The sequence below is a fragment of the Antechinus flavipes genome, chromosome 2, assembly GCF_016432865.1.
Source record: "Antechinus flavipes isolate AdamAnt ecotype Samford, QLD, Australia chromosome 2, AdamAnt_v2, whole genome shotgun sequence".
Lineage (NCBI taxonomy): Eukaryota > Metazoa > Chordata > Mammalia > Dasyuromorphia > Dasyuridae > Antechinus > Antechinus flavipes.
In genome coordinates this window covers 442,073,348-442,094,215 of record NC_067399.1, presented here as the reverse complement: position 1 = coordinate 442,094,215, position 20,868 = coordinate 442,073,348, and the positions used below count along the sequence as shown (strand labels likewise).

Sequence of the window (20,868 nt, the reverse complement as noted above, 5' to 3'; positions counted from 1 at the left end):
AGGGAAGATCTTTAGTAAGGACAAGCTTGGGCTGACCCTGGAATCTGGGGCTAAAATGGTTTTTTCTCCTTATTATTCACTTAACTCTGTTAGCTCAGCGTCCACAAACCTACACACACATGTCTGCTTTACGCACCTCCCCATACCTCTTCACCCCCCTCCCAGACATCCATACGCACCCACACGTCTCTCAGCACACCCCTACAGATACAAACACACCTTCTTTCACACATCTCCCCATTCCACAGGCACCTTCCTTTACCCCCACTACATACTATCCTCCCCATCATACCTCTCTCAGCCCCCCATAATGTGCCTCCTTCTGTCCCCCTACTCATCGACTTCCTCCCCGACACAGATTCATCGTACACACACACAAACACACACACGCACACACATCCTCCCTCCCTCTACCTCCTTACACATCCCTCCTCCTCAGACACACCTCCCTCCTCCTCCTTCACACACAGACACACCTCCCTTCCTCCCCCTACATACACAGCTACACCTCCCTCCTCCCCTGCACACACACAGACACACCTCCTTCCTCCCCTCTACCCACACAGACACACCTCTTTCCTTACCCCCACACAGACACACACCTCCATCTATCCCCTGTCCCATCTTCTCTCTGAGAAGAGATATCCTCTCCATCCCCCACTTATCACACCTCTCTCTCTTCTATACAATTATATCTCTTCCTTGCACCTCCCTCCCCCCAGAATACTCCCATATCTTTCTCCCTTCCACCTTCCCGAAAGATGACATCTCTCATCCCTCAATCTTCACAGATAGATTCACACACACACACACACACACACACACACACACACACACACACACACACACCTTTCCCTGGGCCCCTGCAGGCACTAGCAGCCTGCAAGCAAGCTTTGTAAATAGCTCCCTCTCCTGCCCTTCCTTTTGCTATTTCTCCCTCCTAGGAAAGGAGAGTATTGTATTGTTTTCTGGTTTTGTTGTGTGTGTGTTTTATTTCTCCACCCATCTAAGCAATGAGCCATATTGGCATCAATTTAGGGGCAGAGAAACCAAATCCAAGAGTCTAGGAGGTTGGTGGGGAAGACCTGTTTCACATTCCAGTGATGGGGCTATTGGGCTTATGGGGAGCTCAATTTTGAGGAAATTTCAGTCTGAGTAAGCTGGTCTCTTGAAAGTCTCTCACATGTTTTCAAAATCTTTTAAAGATCACTTTCCTAACTGTCATCTCTCTTGCCTCTATGCCCCTGTCTGCTTTTTCATGTTAAATCTTTATTCTTAATAGCTCTTCAATCTTCAACCCAGTTCTTGTTCCCATTCCATCCTCACCCACATATTTAACCCTAGCCATGGATCTCATTTTTCTATATGGTGTAATGTCAGAAAATTGAGGTTCTAACATTGGCTCCAATATTTTACTGGTATTGTGACCCAGGGCAATCCACTTATTGTTGGCCTCAGTTTCTCATTTGCTAAATGGGATTAATACATATATACAAGCTTATTCTGTTTAAACTTTAAAGCCAAAGGAAATATGGGTTTATACCAAAGATTTCATTTCTATAAAGCATTTCATCTTTTCTTTCTTGGCAAACCTGGGGATTTGCTGATGAGAAAGACTCATCAACTATAGAATAGAAGGCATTTATTTCCACACAGTTTTGTTCTCTAGCACCCCCAAGATAAAATACGGGGAATCTTTCTCCCAAACATCACAACACAGACCCCAAATCAAAGGATAATTCATCTAGAACTAGAAGATATTACGATGAAGTCCAACTTCTTCATTTTTTAATGATGAAACTGAGACCTAGATTGATTAAATGACTTCCCCAAGATCACATAGTAAAAGGTGGAGTAGTCAAAGTCACCCAAGTGATCAAGAGATGAAATTCAAACCCAGGTCCACCGACTCTAGAGACCATGCTAGTTTCATAGAGCCATACTTTTTTTTTATCCTAATGAAAGAATCTTCCTTGCCCAGGTCAGGCCAAAGAGTTTCAACTATAGAGGAATCTTTGTTCAAGAAACTTTTATGTGACCCCAGACACATAGGTATATGAAATAGGAATACAGATCAAACATTTACTGATAATAAATCATAAAGAAATTTATTTTAAAATGATTCTTTGATGTACACATAATTTTACCACTTATTAAAAATGAAAACAAATGCTAATGAACTCATAGAGAGAAAGAATTAGTGGTGACTGAAGAATTTAGAAATCAGTGAAATGTTAGATGAAATCCTGGATTCAGACAGAAAAAGTTAGAGCTTCATATCTTCGCATAAAGGATCCCCCATGTCTGGAAAGGGATCCCTCCTATCCAGTACTTCATAGAATCTGCCTCCCTTCAAAGTACTGCTCTGATGGCACCTCCTCCAGAAAGCCTTTCCTAGTTTCTCCCCCCACTTTCACCAGTTATTGACACTCTTTCCTTCTACTTTGCATTTGTTTTTGCCTGGGATACATCACAGTCAGTCAGTCTTTCCATCTGTCTGTGTGTGTGTGTGTGTGTGTGTGTGTGTGTGTGTGTGTGTATCTTCTCTTTCTTCTTTTTCTATCTTGCTCTCTATCTTCACTATCTCTTCTTTCCTCTCTCTGTCTCTCTTTTTCTCCTTCCTTTCCTCTCCCTTTCCCAGTCTCTTTTTCTCTGTCTCTTTATCTCTTTTCTTCCCTCTGAATCTTTCTCTGTCTTTTTCTTTGTCTTTCTCTCTATCCCTTTATTTTGTTTTTCTGTATCTCTCATCTCTCTCTCTCTCTCTCTCTCTCTCTCTTTCTCTCTCTCTCTCTCTCTCTCTCTCTCTCTCTCTATATATATATATATATATATATATATATATATATATACACATACATATATTATGTTATATCCTTATATGTATGGGCATCTACTGTGTATATGTGTATGTCTATACATATATACGTGTGTGTGAGTATGTACATCTCTAATACTTAGCACATAGTACAACTTCCTTCCTGAAGGTAATTGAATAGAATTGAAAGAGACCCAACTTGTCCCATTCCCTCATTTCAGAGAAACCTGAGGCCTGGAGTGATGAAGTTCACATAGATATTAGTGATGAAAGCAGGATTAGAACTCAGGTGTCTTCTTCCACCTTCCCATTCTACCACAGGATCTCTACTTCAATGGAATAAAGTCTTCCAGGTGCTCCTTGTGGGCCTGGAGGGAGAAATAAAGAAAGGAGGTTTCTAAGTCACACCTGTAACATTTCCAGAATTCCTTGGTCTCATTCCAATTAATGGAACTATCCCCTTTTTTCTGGAAAAGAGAAAAAAGGCAGTTCTTACATCGGCACTTCCAGCTCTCAGATATTTCTCAAAACTGATTATTTGTGTACATGGACACATACCCCAGAGACTTTTAAGAGTCTGTGTTGCTGCTGGTGTGTTGAGCTCAAGCAGGTTCTATAATACATTGCTGAGTGTTAGCTCCAGTCACATTCAGCAAAGGGGGCTACAAATTCAGTGAAGGGACTGAACTGGAGCTGAAACCAAGTGTAATATCCATTTCAATGCCATAGGAAAGGAAAATGTGAGCTGGAATGCAAAGAGGAGAAAAATAAGGCCCCTTCCCAACCGCCAATCCTTTCCTGGAAACGAATTTTATCAGCCAACATTAAGGTATTTCTGCTTCCTCAGATTGGATCAGAAACAAGTGCATTTTTAAAAAAATAAATGTTAAAATAAATGTTAAGTGTTTGGGTCTAATCATAGCACTATGATACTAATTTGTTATTCAATTTTTCAAAGGGTGAGTTTTCACAGTGCTTCTGGGTTCAGAAAATGGAGGTTCTGGTCCTCAATTTACCTCTGACTACTAGCCTTGGGAACCTTCTGCAAACCTCTCTAGGCTTCAGTTTTTCCATCATCTTAACCCCAGTGTCTCCTTTTTACCTTCAGTATTAAATATCAAATGAACAGATTCTACTGGATTACCTCTAACTATGACAATTGCTTATGTTTAAATTTTATGTTAGCAAAACATTTTACATACATTATCTCATTTTCTCCTTAGAATAATCTCATTTAGGCAATATGGTATATACATGGATAGTGTGTTTGACTTAGAGTCACACCGCACTTCTGGCATTAGGTAGGTGGCCATGGGTGACTTTTCTGAGCTTTTCTTCCTTCATCTGTAAAATGACAATTATGCCTAGAGTATCAACTTCACTGATTTGTTGTGTCAAATAAGAATACATATAAAACAATTTGCAAGCATTAAGATGCTGTAGAAATTCTAATGATTGTTATTACACCCATTTTATAGGTTATAAAACAGGCTCAGAGAGGTTCAACTTTTCTGAGAGTTATTACAATTAGCAGTGATAGAGTCAGGAACTAAACTAGGGTCTTGCTGACTCCAAATCTCAGGCCCTTTCTACAATCCCACCCTGCTTTAATGTTCTATAATTTTTTGGCTACTTACTCTGTTAAACAAAACTATGAGTCAGACTTGTTAGATTGGGAATTTTGCCTTCTAACAAGCCGATCTCCTCTATGTAGTGATATCCAATCACCTCTGAGCCAGGAGTGTACATTTGTCTACTGTAGGTGTATGGCTCTGAGAAGAACTGGAGAATGTCTAGGGCAGGGAGGATACTAGTAGACCTGCCTTGTATCTTTATATATGTATAATTAAAGGATTTGGAGGGATGTCAGAAAAATGTTAATATCAGATGTCTACTGTACGTCACACAATAGGGGAAAATAACTCAAAGCCAGTTGGCATCTGAAATGCTAAATATTTGACAATAAGTCAATACATGGCACATCAACAGGGAGGGGACCCCTGACCAGCTGCCTGCACCCAATATCTCCCAGTCACTCCTTGTCTGCTTCCCACTCCTACAATGTTGTCAAGCACATTTGGAGCAAGCTATGTGCATAAATACATATACCAGCTGTCTCTTTTAATCTGGTTGCAACATGAAATCATTAATAGATGTCAGACACATTGGCAGCGATCTCTTATGTATCATCTTCATTAATAATTTCCTTCTTTCTGAGAAAAAATTAGTAACAAGCAACCATCAATAATTCAGAAATACAAGTTAACCTTTATATTAGCAGAGTGACTCTTTACGTGGAGCTGAATATTCTGGAGTCAGTCACTCTGGCTTGAGCAATGTTTTATGGCAGGAATATTAATATGTATTAGTGCTGTCTATCAGGTCAGACAAATAGAAATGCATAAGAGCACACTGTAAGTATTCCTCAAACTTAACCTCTTGATCCAAGTCTATTTTTATAGAGAAAAAAATTACATTACCCAATGATCTATCGTTCTCCAAAACCAGGACTTTCAAAAGGAGGCTTTGGCCTTATAAAGGAGAGCCAGATTGAGGTGGACCCAATCAGAGACAGTGGCCCTGCTAAGACTTCATCATGCTGTAGCTGAATTCTTTTTGTAGCATCATCATCCTATAGCAGAAGCAGATGAAGAAAAAATGCAGCATCTCACAGATACTTGGAACAAAGACTGTATGGCAGGAAGGGGAGAATGGGTCAAGGGGAGAAGGAGGGCAGTCACTGAAATTGTCTAGAAAGAGATACTAACAGAATAGGGACTAGGTTCTGAGTCCGAGTACTCTCAGATTTTATGGTTAGAAAAAATCTGACCAGTATAGCTTTAGTCAAAAAGGATTTGTTTAAACTCCTCGGAATTCACTAGTAAAGGGAAGCATTTCACCTTCCAAAACTCTGGAGCAGAGGACTTTTCTTGAGGCATAGATGATGGTTGAAAAGTGCCAGCCTTATGCCCAAGAGTTTATCAAATAAGACACGATGCTTCAGATTCCCTAAAGTTATTGCTATAATCCAATGAGGTTCAGGTTCTAGTCCCTGTTCTGCTATACATACAGCTGATCTGACCATGAACATTTCTTCTCTCCAAATCTTAGTTGTTCCCTCTGTACAGTGATGAGAATGGATGAAATTTTCCTCAAAGTCTCTTCTGATTTTAATGCTCTGTGATTCTGAAAAGCCCAGTAGTTCTTGCTCTATCATTAAACAGGAAATGTTTGCTTTGGTTTTGTGCTTTTTGGATTTGGATGTTTTGTTTCTTTGTTTGTTTTACCTCATAGAGGCTTGATTATAAACTGTTGAACAGTCCCTGAAAATAGGGCATCTAGATGGTGCAGTCAATAGATAGCATGCTGAGTCTAGAGGCAAGAAGACCTGAATTCAGATACTTAGTAAATAGTGATCCTTGAGTGAGTCACGTAAGCCTGTTTGCCTCAGTTTGGACACCTGTAAAATGAGCTAAAGAAGAAAATGACAAAGAAATCTCAAATGGGGTCAGAAAGAATCAGACAAAATGGAAAAAATGACTAAAAATCTCCCTCACAGTTATCTTGTTCTGTTTGCTCTTATCAGATTCCTTGGAGCAGATTGTGTCCAGTTTGACAAACTACATTTTAGGAAGGATATGGTCAGCTGGAGTGTACTTAAAAGGAGACGAGGGTGATGAAGAGAGTGGATATAAGGTCATAAAATGCTGAAGAAACTAGAGACGTTTGTCCTACAAAAGATACTTGTTTTGTTGTTATTTCAAAACAGAATGAGGGGTAGCTTCTGGGCATTTCTAATTATTGTAGATCCTCAGGCACTAAAAATGTGATGAGCTAACCTACTGTATCATGAGAACATATGAATTAATCCCTGAAACGTGAAGATGATACAAATATAGTGTGTCCCAAAACTCTTAGTGCATTTCTAAACTGAAGTAGTTTAGAAATACTCTAAGAGTTTTGGGAAACTGTATCACCAAAAGAATTTCATACCATGAGAATCTGAAGGGATACAGCAGAGAGAAAAGCTGAAGTTCGGAAGAAACAGCTTCTTTGAGGTAGCACAGCTGGGTAAGGGTCAGATCTAGGATTTAAATCTGTCTTCTGACTCCATATCTAATGTTCTTTCCATTACATCCTCTTTGTGCATCATCTAGGTGTATTTATTTCAAGTGTATATAAAAATCTGTAACAGAGGTATACATATATGTGTAATGTTTGTTGTTGGTGTTTGGATTTTTTTAATGTTTAAATTTTTCCTCATTCTAGAAAACCCAAGCTAACTTGCCAGCCAGTAAGTACTCAGTAAATGTTTGCTTATGATAGGGATGAAATGCCATGATGTGTTAATGAATTATTTATTTACTCCTAGAGTTAATTAACAAAATCCAGACCTTGATTATGTCATAAGTGAAAACGTGATTATCCTCCTTGAGTGTTCACTGGACATTAATCCCCATTACAAAACTAGAATAATAGATGAATTTAGTTCCTAAACAGAAAATAAAGACTGGGATAAATCCTAGTTGGAGCTCCAGACTTAAATAAATGGGAGAAATTACATTTGGTATTTCCAACAAATGAATGAATGAAGCATTTATTAAGTGCTCACTATGTGCAAAACACTGTACTAAGTACTAGGATAGACATGGGAAGAAGGGGAAGGGAACAAGAATTTATTAAGCAATTACTATGTACCTGATAGTATGCTAAGTGCATTACAAATATTATTTTATTTTATCCTCACAACAATCCTGAGAAGTAAGTTAGTGAGACTGACAGATGTTAAGTGGTTTGCCTACAGTTACATAGCTATTAAGTGTCTGAGGCCAAATTTGAACTTACCTAAGCTAAGTGGCAAAGTATATAGAGACAAAAAGACTCCTCTCCCTGAGTTCAAATCTGACCTCAGACACTTACTAGCTGTGTGACATAAAACAAGTCATTTAACTCTGTTTACCTCAGTTTCCTCATTTGTAAAATGAACTGGAGAAGGAAATGGCAAACTGCTCTGGTATCTTTGCTAAGAAAATCCCAAAAGGGATTGTGAAGGGTCAGACAGGACTGAAATGATGGAACAGTAACAAGAAGATCACATGGGTTCCCATTTAGTTCATCAATAGACTAAAAAAACATAACAAAAGTAATGAAGCATTTCATTAGGACAAGATGTTTTTGTTAGTAAGTAAATAACAAAGAAAACCTCCATCTTTTACCACCAGCATCATCTATGAAGGGATAAAATGTCCCACACACTCCCATCTCTGTGAGCAAGAGAAAGAAACACTCCTTTGAATAATTCAAGCTCTCAGTTGGTTGTATCAAAGCTGGACAGCCTCCCATGGTTCTATATCTGGACAACCTGCCATGCTCTTTGCTCTGTTAGTATACCTCTGGTGCTTCCCTCTGACTCTTCAAAAATCTCCACCTGAAGCTCTGTTACCCTCTGCCTCCAGAGGTCTACCACTGACCACTCCACCAATGGACTACTACTGCCTTCTTCTGGAGCTGTTACTCACTGATGAAGCCTCTATCAGGGGACTAAGCCAAGTCAACATCGCATCACTTAATGAGCACATTTTCAGTTCTTTTGTTAGGAAGTCTTGGGATATACAAAGGACCAGCAGTTTTTCTATTTTTCTTGATGGGTAGCAAAACTTTGATTTTTTCCCTTCTTTGACTCATGTCCTCATCCCACATTCCCCCAAAATAAAAATTCACCTAGTCATAAAATTATTGATTTAGAGCTAGAAAAAAACCATTAAACTCAATCTCCTACTTTAAAGAGAAGGAAACTGAGACCTTCAGGTGGCTAAGTGACATATCCAAGGTCACACAATCAGTATGTGACAGAAGCATCCCTCATTCCTAATTTGGCTAGAACAAGTACATTTTTTCAACTCCTATCCTGCTCCTCATAGCTAATCCTTATGTCTTGTAAATTGCCTTGAAGAGGCACTTAGTAACACTGAATGAGGAGAGGCAGGAATGGAATTTAGCTTTGCCCTGGATTCTTACCATTACACCAAAGATTCCTGTCTCTCTTCTATACACTTCTCATGTTTTCTGTTAGTTTCTCTCCTACTCACATTCTGTAAATACTTAAGCAAAAAAGAAAAACTCCATGAAATATATTGACTTATTCAATCATTCAGCAGACAGTATGAAGTCATTATGTATAAGGGTCATATATTGGCTGATATGGATAGAGAAATACAAAATGACCTCTACTTTCAAGTATCTCACAATCTAATAAGCCACTGTAATCTTGTTGTCAAAGAAGCTCAAAGTGTGCATTTTAATTGTCCTAAAATTTTTATTCTATGATGCAAATAATCATACCTTAAATCAATTAAGATATATTCGAGTTGTAATATCACCACATCCATAACAGTGAAAACAATGTTAAGGATAAGGCTAAAGAAATCAGACCCATTTCTTTCACAGAATCACAGAATTTCAAAGTTGGAAGGAATCCTAAGGATTACATTGGGAATCAGAAGATTAATTTGATTACAACTTCAGATATTTCCCTGAGCAAGCCATATCACTTCTGTCAGCTTCAGTTTGTTTGTCTGCAAAATGGAGATAATAACAGCCCTACTCCATTGGGTTATTATGAAGATCAAATGAGAATATATGGAAAAAATTTTGCAAACCATAAAGTGCTATATAAATAGTAATTATTGTTATGTTATCTCATTTATAGTATATAGGACAAGGAGGTATCCAGCCTTTGCTTGAACTTTCAAACCTGACACTTGCTGGAGTTTTTGGACAATTCCAATTGTACAAATGGAGAGAGAGACAGAGACAGCTAGAGACAGAGGGGCGGGAGAGAGAGAAAAATCATACATAACTATTTTTCTTGAACTTTCACCCATTTCTAATAGTTCTGCCTCCTGGAACCAAAAGGAACAAGTTTGACGGCAGTTCAAAGACTTCATTATCCTTTCTTCCACTAAGTCTTATTTTCTACAGGAAGAACATCTCCAGTCTTAATCCTTGTACAGTATATTCTGCATTATTCTCTCACAATATCTTCCATACCTTCTTCTGAATGTTTTCCAGCTTGTCACTGCCATGACAAAATTCAGGTTCAGGATTGAACACATGACTCCAACTGTGTTGAGGGTAGGATACAGTGGAACTATTAGTTCCTTCATTCAACTCTTCTTTTAAATGAAGCTTAGCTTTTTGGATCACCATTCTCACCATTGATTCATTGAACTTACAACTACTTAAACCTCCAAATCTTTTTTATACTGTGTTGTAAATTAATCACAATTAGACCTGTGGAATGAGTCATCTATCCCCAGTGATGTGCTAGTAAATGTTTAACAACTGAATCTCTAATCAAAAAATATAGATTCAGCACTTTTAGGTTTAAGCTACATCATTAATATTTCTCCATCACTTTTTTAAGTCTAGACAATCAAAAAAAAAAAAAAAACAATAAGTCAAGATCTGATACTTGTAGCAATTGTCCATTTCTGAGATGTAAATGTTCACACTGAAAATTAAAGTCAAAAGCTTGAGCTGGGCTCTAGCATATTGTTTTCTGTCTCTCGCATTTAGTACACACAAAAATCACTGAAACCACAGTTTTGATGCTAAACAATGATATTCCTTTTCTAATAAAGGAGTTTGTCACTAGCAAAAGGTAATCTGTGACTCTGAAAATGTCACCTAGAGCAGATCTTCATAACTTTCTAAGCTCCAGAACCCACTTACATTTTCACCTCTTGGTAAAAATAAACATATTTGCTGTTAAAGAAGAGGATAGGAAACCAAGACACTAGAAAGAACAGGTTTAATCACTATGATGAAGAGGAAAAAGAAAAGATAAATATAATACTTACATATATACATACTATATTATATATAATGTATAAATTTATTTGTATATTACATAAATGTGATACACTAAATATTTTTGCATGTATTATACCTATGAAATGTATATAATTGTCTATATACTATATGCAAGTTTTATATAACTTATATAAATATGTAGATGTATATACACATATACATATTAAAAAACTGCCCTTTCCTACATCACAGGTTCTTAACCTTTCTTGTCATGGTCCCCTTTGAGAATATGGTGAAATGTCTGAATCCCTTATTATAATCATGTTCTTTTTTTTTTAATCAGAGTTAAATGATTTGTTCAGTATCACACAACTACAGACTCATGTTCTTAAAGGAAACTAATCATATTGAAACAAATATGGCTTATTTGTTTTGTTTTTTGTTTTTTTTTTCCCTCAGTTTGTAAATCCCTGAAATCTGTCCATGGCTCATGAATGCCAGATTCAGCATCCTTATTCTACAATATTCTCTCCCCTCCTGCCTGCCTGCCCAGATTCTACCTAAATCTTCCAGGCTTTTCTCATGGGCCCCCCTTTCTCCACAATACCTCCTTTAACTCTTTCTTCTATTAGTTCTCCATGATCTCCCTTTTTTGACCTTTTATAGTACTTACATATTATTACCACATAGTGTGGCCTTTACTACATCTTGGCTTATGTTATTTTATATCTCTTTTCCCTAGTGGGATTAGGGACTCAAAACTATGTAGTTCAGCACACATTTATTAAGTACCTAACATTCAAGATCCTGTTTCCAGCCCTGAGGATTTCAAAGACAACCTCCACAGATCCTGATCTCAAAGGTCTTACAGATTAGTGAAGGGAGACGACAAATATACCAAATATCCATGATACAAGGGAGAATGAAGGCAGAGAGCATCACTCAGGGTCTGGCACAAAAGAAGGTTCACTGTAGATTTACAAAAGTAACCCATGGATGAAAAAGAAGAATACAAGTTCAACCTTTCAGAAGCCCTTTGCTCTCTGTGATTTCACTTAGTCAGAAAAAGTAGTTGTCCAGTTCAGATTATATAGTAAAGATTAGACTAACATCAAAAAAGAAGGTAGGATCAAAGCTCTTCAACAAACATTTATTAAGTGCCTAATGTGTGCCAGGCACTAATGCTCAATGCTGGGAATACAAAGACAAAGATACATTGTAGCTTGAAGAAAACCACAAACCATAGATATTAAGTAGGTCCAAAATATCCTAACCTTTTATGCTAGTCAACTCTTGGAAAATGTTTGGTCCAAACAGAAGCTGAGAGATGTTGTTTTAGAATGTACAGAGTACCAGGAGTCAAGAAAAGGCTCCTTGTGCTGGCCTGTCTTGCTTTATTGCCCCTACCTGAACATCCATCTCCCATCTGTCCCTAAGGGGATGTCTGCATACCAGTCTGGGATACTGGTTAATAAGGAGTATTCTTTTGCCAGAGAAATGACTCTGTCCCACTCTTCTTTGGTCCAGGTACTAAATGTTACATGATGCAAATTTCAGGTTCTGGTAAGTAGCCTATGTTATCCATTCAATCTGTGAGGGGCATTGTCCCTCAAGGATTCCTCAGAGTTTTCATAATAGCAAATGCAAAGTCCTGAATTCAGATTTTTAAATCAATATTGTCTACATATAACCTTGTCAGCCAGAATTATACATCCCAAAGTATGCAATGATTTCTAACTAACAAAAGCCTGTAACCAAGAAAATTTTACATGCACCTTGGGAAGAGGGGTATGCGGGAGGGGATGCTGGAGCCCCTCCTAAAACTCCACTTTTCTATACATTTCTATATCCCACCATTTCTCTAACTTTACCAAACACCACATTCACTTAAATCCATGGCAGGATTTCACAGATGTGTGTTTGTGTCGTCGAGCAACCCTGCAGCGAAGTCAACAGAATAAAAACCAGTTCTTTAAATTACAGAAAACGGCATCTGTTCAGGAAATATTTCACTACTATCTTAAAAGAAGATATTTAACCCAAAATGATCAAGACTGGCTTTAGTCCTCAGCACTTCATTCATGTCTCCCATTGCACTCAGCGGGAGCTACAATGGATTACTCAGAGCACATTTAGACCAAAGATTTCAGCTTTTCTCTGCCCTAAACTATTGCTCTAAATAGTTCATTAGCATGACAGTCCAGGCTGTTCATTTCTATCTAAGCCACACGCATGTCAAATAAAAAATGTTGATAAATCATTATTTCTACAAGCTAAAAAAAAAAAGTTAATAACAAAACCATAGAATGTGGACGAGTTTCTAGAAATGTGTGAGGGTACAATCTCAGAATGCTAGAATACAGAAATTGCTGTCTGGGAGCAAACCAATGATCCATCTTATTAGGAAGGCTTTTTCTAGAATGGTTGAGTGTATTGGGGGGAGGGGAATTGGAGGGCAGTGTTTTGATGGAGAGTAAACATGCATACAGAATTGTGATACTGTATTTTGAGGCCTAAGAAACTGTGGGACTATGGTCCCAATCATCTAAAGTCTAAAAATTAAGAGTTCAATTTAATTCAACAAAGATTTATTAAGTGACTACTATGTATTAGGTACAGGGGAAATTTTTTGAAAGAAAAAGGAAGGAAGGAAGGAAGGAAGGAAGGAAGGAAGGAAGGAAGGAAGGAAGGAAGGAAGGAAAGAAGCAAGGAAAGAAGGAAGGAAGGAAGGAGGAAGGAAGGAAGGAAGGAAGGAAGGAAGGAAGGAAGGAAGGAAGGAAGGAGGAAGGAAGGAAGGAAGGAAGGAAAGGGAAAGGAGAGGGGAGGGCAGGAAAGGGGAGGAGAGGGGAGGAGAGGGAAGGGAAGGGAAAGGGAGGGAAGGGAAGGAAAGGGGAGGGAAGGGAAGGGAAGGAAAAGGAGGATAAAAAGGAAGGAAGATAGTTTTAAAGGAAGGATGTTGCTGCTGTCAAGAATTTTTTTACTAAGGGAAAACAATACATATACACAAAATAAATGTAGTTCTTTGGGAGGTAATCTTAAGAAGTGCAGGGAATCAAGAAAGGTTTTGTGTAGGAGATAGCCCTTGAAGTAGGACCTTGAAGAGACAGGACACACATGAGAAAAACATTCCAAATTTGAAATGGGATGTCACAGTTGGAAAGCAGTATGCAGTACAGTTTGGCTAGATTGTAGAGCATGTGAAAAATAAGTTGACATCAGTCTGGCAAGATAATCTAGCACCATCAAAGAGCTTTAAATTCCAAACAGAGGAATATCTCTTATCCTGAAGGCCATAGGGAAGCACTGAAATTTGTGGAGCCTGGGAATAATATTGTCAGACCTATAATAATATAGTCATAACTTCCAGAATGTTATTTTAGTGCCCTCATCATGGCACTTCAAAGTAGAACCCCTCATTTTTTAAACTTTGCCTTGAAAATTCTTTTAGGCTTTTTAAAAATCTCTTCTTTGCTAATATTAGAATGTCCCCTAAAGAAAAACCTTAGAATACAGAATATTAAAACTAGAAGACAGCCTAGAAATCATTTGGCCCAAATCTTTCATTCTGGGATCTCACAGAAGCCTTGCTCTAAGACAAAATCAAACTTCAGTGGCATTCTACTACCTATAACACAAACTCCTGCCAAATGGGAGAGTGCTGAGCCACATGTTCCAGTCTTGTGGACCTTGTGAACTTTTTCTGCAAGGAAGAGCAGAGATGCCATAAGAAATACAAGAATCCTTTTCCACTAATTTTTTTTGGCATGTGTGAATTGTGGAATCTAAAAAATCAACCTAGTAATGAGCCTCTCTGAACATCTAATCTTCACTCCTGACCTCTCCTAAGCTCAAAATGACATGCAGAACATATTTAACATATGTAGGACTGCTTGCCATCTAGGGGAGGGGGTGGAGGGAGGGAGAGGAAAAATCGGAACAGAAGCGAGTGCAAGGGATAATGTTGTAAAAAAAAAATTACCCTGGCATGGGTTCTATCAATAAAAAGTTATTATAAAAAATAAAATAAAATAAAAATGACATGCAGAACACCTTAACTTCAGTGTCCCATTGGCACCTTGAACCTACCATGTACAAAACAGAACTTATCATGTTTTTAGAGAGATAGAAACAATATACTGAAAAGAGAGCTGAACTTTGAAAAAGGAAGATTTTGGATTTAATCCCCAATTATGGGTAAGAGTTGTATGTGTGAAATCTGACATATAATGTCAGACTCAAATGAATGAATAAATTAGTTTTAAAAACAGGCATTTATTAAGCTTTTTCTACATACAAAACAATAGTCAAGTTCTGGGAATACAAATAGAAAAGCAGAGTCCTTGGTCTCAAGGAGCTCACATTCGAATGTAGGAAACAACACATATAGGAAGTTTCAGATGCAAGTCAGACAAAAAGGTCCCAAGGTTCTTAGGGTACAGTGGCAAAGCAGATGGTAATACATCTTTAATGTAATTTTCACTAATAAAAATGTAATCTGTTTCTGATATTGAACCATCTGACAGGGTCAAGGACTCTGGTGGCATCTAGTTTTATTGAACTACTTTTCATTTTTTTCTTTTTACAAGAAGTGACTTAGGAGAGAAATAGGAGTCCTATATTAAGAAGCAAAGATGATGTAAAAGGAAAAGCTATCAGTAAGAATGTTTTTACCTTCAAAATAAATAATACATTCCAGATCTAATGCTTAATAGTTGTACATACAAGCCATTTTCCCTATCTGAGGCTCAGTTTCCCCATGTGTAAATGGCAATCATATTGGACTTCCCATCTCACAAGTTTTGTTCTGAGGAAAGTGCTTTATAAAACACTGGAATGCCACATAAGTGTGAGCTATTGTTATCTATAATATTATGGAAGCCTAGGAGCAGCTAGATGGCCCAGCGCAGAGAGCACTAGCCTTGGAGTCAGAGGGACTCAGACACTTAATACTTCCCAGTTATGTGACCCTGGGAAAGTCACTTAAGCCCAATTGCCTCTCCCCCCAAAAAAAAAATTATATAAGCTTATTCCAATGTCTTACCATGGCAGCACAGCTTCTTGGGGCCTTAGGCTTTCTAAAATTATGCTAGCTGCATGAAAACTTTGACAGATTCTACCATGTTGTATCTGTCATTTAAGGATTATCCTAGGTTCAGAGGGGATTGTTGCCAAAAGGTAATTGATTATTTGGCCACAACAACCCATAGGGGATGTCCTCGTGTTACCATCTGAATCATTTAAGGGAAGAACCCCTACCAGCCAAATCACAGACTCTTGAACTAATAAGACATGATGCTACGTCTGATCTGGATTTAAATTCAGGTTTTCCTTTTTTTTCTTTCAATTTTAGAAATAGTTTTTAAAAAGATATACAACAAAAGTAAAAATTCTTCCCCATATGTGGGAACACCGTTCTTCCACCTCAGTCTCCAGAGAGTATGGACTCAAATTAAGCTCAGCTTTTTCATGGTAAGGTGGCACAGTGAATAGAAGGCTGGGCCTGAAGTCACAAAAACACAAGTTCATATTTGATCTCACACACTTACTAGCTATGTGATCCTTAAATTGTTTCTTGTACCTTTCTTTTTGCCAGGCCATTTATCAACTACTGTGGGTTTGAGCTTCAAAGAGAACTGAATCCACTGCAAAATCTAGTATAGATTCAAACTGAAAATTCCAACATTACAATTGATTAAGCTCCCACACTCCTAGAGCCAAGATCTTATAACCTTTCAAAATCTACATGGTTAAAGCTTCCAGATTAATCCCCTTCACCTAAATAAAAAAATAAAAGATCAAAAAATGAGACAAGAACCAAAGCCTATTTTGACCAGGCCACATTGGTAGAGGTAGAAGGCCCAAGGCCTCTCCCCACACCACATTATCTCTCACCCAAAATCATCAGTAGAGAAGTCAATGTAAGAAAAGTCATTGAAAAGAAGTTTTTTTTTAAATTTAAACAAACCAAAAAAAACCCAATTTATTCATAGATTTGTTTTTAATACAATAAAAAGTATCCCCATGAGGATGATTCCCTTTACATTCATATCTGATCTCAAATTTTAGGTTAAACTTCTTCACTTCTTTGTTCTATGAATATCTAAAAAATAGCAAGTCTAAAGTTAAACTCATCTTCTTCATCATCAAATTTTCTCCTCCTAATACTTATTTTTGTATATTATCCCAGTTATCCAAGCTTGAAACCTCATTCACATTTTAATTCCTATCTCTCCCTTGCCATCCACACTCCTCCTAGCCAAGCAGTCACCAAGCCCTACTGATAATAAATCTGTGTTCAATATTCCTAACATCTATTCTCTCCCTTATGTTCCCATGGCTACCACTTTTTTGGTACCCCACTCAGATTGTTACAACAGCCTCTCCACTTATAGTAGAGGGATTATGAGGTCAGCAAAATATGATAGATTTAGAATCAGAGGATCTGAATCGGAAATATTAACACTTTGTGACCTTGTTCTAGTAATCTCACTTCTCTTGGACCCCAGGTTCCCTTTCTATAAAATGAAGAGGGTTGAGCTTTCAACTGTAAATCTTGTTTATACAGTCCTTCCTTCCTCTAATTCATCCTACAAATTGGGGCCTGGATTTTAGTCTTCCCTAATGCAAAAATCCAGTGATTCTCCCACTTGTTGAATATACTTCCAATAATAAAACAAGACAATTGAAACCAAATACTGTAACATTATAACAATCAGGAGCAGATAGATGGTGCAAAAAAAAAAGTACCAGTCCTGGAGTCAGGAGAATCTGACTTCAAATGTAGGCTCAAACGTCTCATATTTATTAACTGTGTAACCCTGGGCAAGTCACTTAACCCACATTGCCTTAAAAAAAATAATAATTATAATTATAATATAAAGTAAAATTTATTATGATGAAACATGTCTCCAAAGAAGATATCTGAGAAGGTACCTTAATCCCTTCTTTGTAACAATAGGGGATTGTGTGTATGCTGTAAAAAATATGAAACTTTCTCATGTTTTAGTTGCTCTAGCATAGGGCTTCTTAAACTTTTTCTACTAAATAGAAATTTTCAAGACAAGAATATTTTCCAGATGAGAAATTTTTATGCGACCCCAGATATATAGGTATATAAAATAGGTATACAAATCAAACATTTGCTGATAGTTGTGAACCACAGTTTAAGAAGCTGGGATCTAATAGAACATTTTTCCTTCACTTTTTTAATTCTTTGTTATGATGAAGAGCTCTCTGAGAGGTTGGAGGAAAGCACTGGAAAATGTAGACAATGTAAAAAACAAAAAATATCAGTAAAACATACTTCTTCCCCCAAAAGAAAATCCTTCAATTTGTCCTCATTGCCCATCAAATAAAAATTCAAATACCTTAGCTTACTATTAATCTAGTTCCAATCTACTTTATCAATCTTATCTCATATCTCTGTCCTTCAAGTACCTGGCACTCCAATCAAATCAGTCCATTTGCCATTCTGCAAGCACATCTCACTCTTTTCTGCCCCTATGCTCATTCTCATCCCTATCCCAAAATATCCTCCTTGTCTTCTCTCCCCATTCCACTCTCATTTCTTAACTGTTGACTCTTTATTCATTCTTCAAATCAAATTCTAATATTACCTTTTTCATGAAATCTTCCCTCATTCCAAACTCAGCCAAAAATGATTCTTTTCCTTCCTGTGAACACTAATAGAACATTCACTTTGCAGCTCTCTCTTAGACTTAGCATATCTGTACATTTTAGTCTCCTTCCTAAACCACTAGTCCTACAATAGAGAGAGTTATTCAGGTTTGGATTCTCCACAACCATAAGAGCCAGCCATAGACCATAGCACATACTCAATAACTATTGGCTGAATTGAACTTAAAGAGATGCTGGTGTTTTATCAATATTATGGAATATAAGTGAACTTAATGCTGGGACTTGGCAACCTCTTAATAACCAATTTCCTTCAGTTTTGTGGGACTCATAAAGCAATCTGAAACTGACAAAGTAACTAAATATTTCTTTACCAATAATAATAGTAATAGTTTTTCCTTCTCCTCCCCCTCCCTCTTTATTCCTCTTACATGAATTTATTTTCCATCTGAAAGCCAATCTCTTTGGTTATTAGATATTCTCCCCGCTGTCACTATCAGTAAATTATTAAACAGCTGACCAGGTTTTGTTTTAAAATGATTCTCTTATGAAGCTCAGTGATATATTTGCCATGAATACTGAATGATTCAACAGCCTCTGAGGACACATGAATGATTCCTATTTACTACCTTTAGCAAAATGCCTGTATAATTAGCAGCAGGATTTTGACTTGAATCACAGGAACTGGGGGTATTTCCAGCTTATTTGCATAGAGTTGTGCCTTTATACAGAAAAACTTCTGATGGGAGCATCAATTTATGTTGCCAGGATATGTGATTTGCCTTAAATTGTCACTTGTACCTTGCTTTTTGCTAGACCACTTACACAACCTCAATCTGAATTCAATTGCCCCTTGTTTTATGGAAAGAAAAATAACAACACTGAATTTCAGGAGCCTGGTATAAACAAATCTCTGTAAAGGGAATCCTGATTTCACATTCTCTTCCATTCCTTGCTAGAAGAAAATGGTGTGTGATGGAAAGAACATAACTTTTGGAGTCAGACAACCTTAGTTTGAATCATGACCCATCCCATTACTTGCTTGCTATCTGTGTGATCTGAGGCAAATCTCTCAATTTCTCTGCCTTCATTTCTTCAACTGTAAAATAAGATTGTTGGACTAGGTGGGCTCTAAGATTCCTTCCAACTCTATATCTGTGTTGCCACTTGTGAATAGTTTTAATAAACTTTTTAGTCATTGACTAAATTTTCAACTGTAAATGGGAAACTAAATAGCTTAATGAATAGAGTGCCAAGCCTAGAATCAGGAAGATTTAACTTCAGGTCCTTCCTAGCTGTGTGACCCTGGGCAAGTCACTTTACCCTGTTTGTCTTGGTTTCCTCATCTATAAAATGAGCTAGAAAAGAAAATAGCAAACCACTCTGGTATTTTTGCTGAGGGGGGGGTCACAAAAAATCAAACAGGCTGAAATGACTGTACCACAACAACAAAACTGCTACTACAAAATATTATATATATATGCATATATATTAATATATGTAACATTATATATCAAATTATTATACTGCTAAACTATTAAAGTTTAATAATATATAGTTTTAGTTTTATAGTAAAGTAAGTATTAATAAAAGTTTTCCACTAAGCTGCATTCTTGTATCTCAAGTGCTGATATAAACCTAACTCCTCTATGTGTTTGGTAGAAATCCAAAAAGAGGGTATGGAGGTGTTCAGGGAGGACTGGTTTGAAGGTCACAAAGTCCTTCTCAGGGCCGCTCATCTACCTTTTGTGTCCATCTGCCACCCAAATTTCACTTATGGCTCTAAGAAGTTGTAGTAAGCACAATAGCCACATACTAGTAAAACACTTTTGGCATATGGACTAAACCAGATTGAGAGTAATAGAGAGGCTGTTGGTGAATTAGGGGGGTGTCTACCCCAAGAAATGAAAGCTTCATCTGGTGGAATTGGCAAATGAAAACAATTTGTTCCAACAGCTATGAAGGCAACTTTAGTTGCTTTAATAGGTGCTATGGAATGCTTAGATCTTAGTCAAACATCAAAGAAGTTTTGAGATACTGATGCAGTCATGCATTGCATCCTGGGCCATCATCAGTCATCTTAATTCTTGTCCTGCCAATGGACTTCAATTTCTGGAAGAGAGAATGAGGTTAGGATTTTATGCAAGTTTGCTTCACTGAAACCAAATCACACACAAGTCAGGACATCACTCCAAGAATAAAGAACAAATAAAAAGAAACCAAGAAATGAATAAAGGATATAACATAGTGAAGAAGAAAAAAATGGTCTTTATCTTTTTCCATTTGCTCATCAATAAAATGGTGATAACACTTTCACTTCCTACCTTCCAAGGTGGTTGCGAGGAAAGTAATTAGAAAGCCCTACACAAGTATTAATTGTTATTTTTATCAAGTGATATTTATTTAACAAATATTTGCTAAGCATCAATTGTGAACAAGGTATGGGCTTGGTAATGGACATTGGAAGATATATATAGCTTGCATTTATAGAGCACTTTATTGTTTTCAAAGTGCTTTGAAAATATTATCTCATCATTATACATGGCAACAACGAGATTATACGATGATCATTTCTGATGGACATGGCTCTCTTCAACAATGAG

General features: G+C 37.3%; 1 long non-coding RNA gene across 1 annotated transcript in view; it reads left to right on the top strand.

Moving 5' to 3' along the window:
* LOC127550390 (uncharacterized) overlaps window positions 1–20,868 on the top strand; it is a 52,276-nt gene that overhangs the window by 551 nt on the left and 30,857 nt on the right. The window lies entirely within an intron of this gene.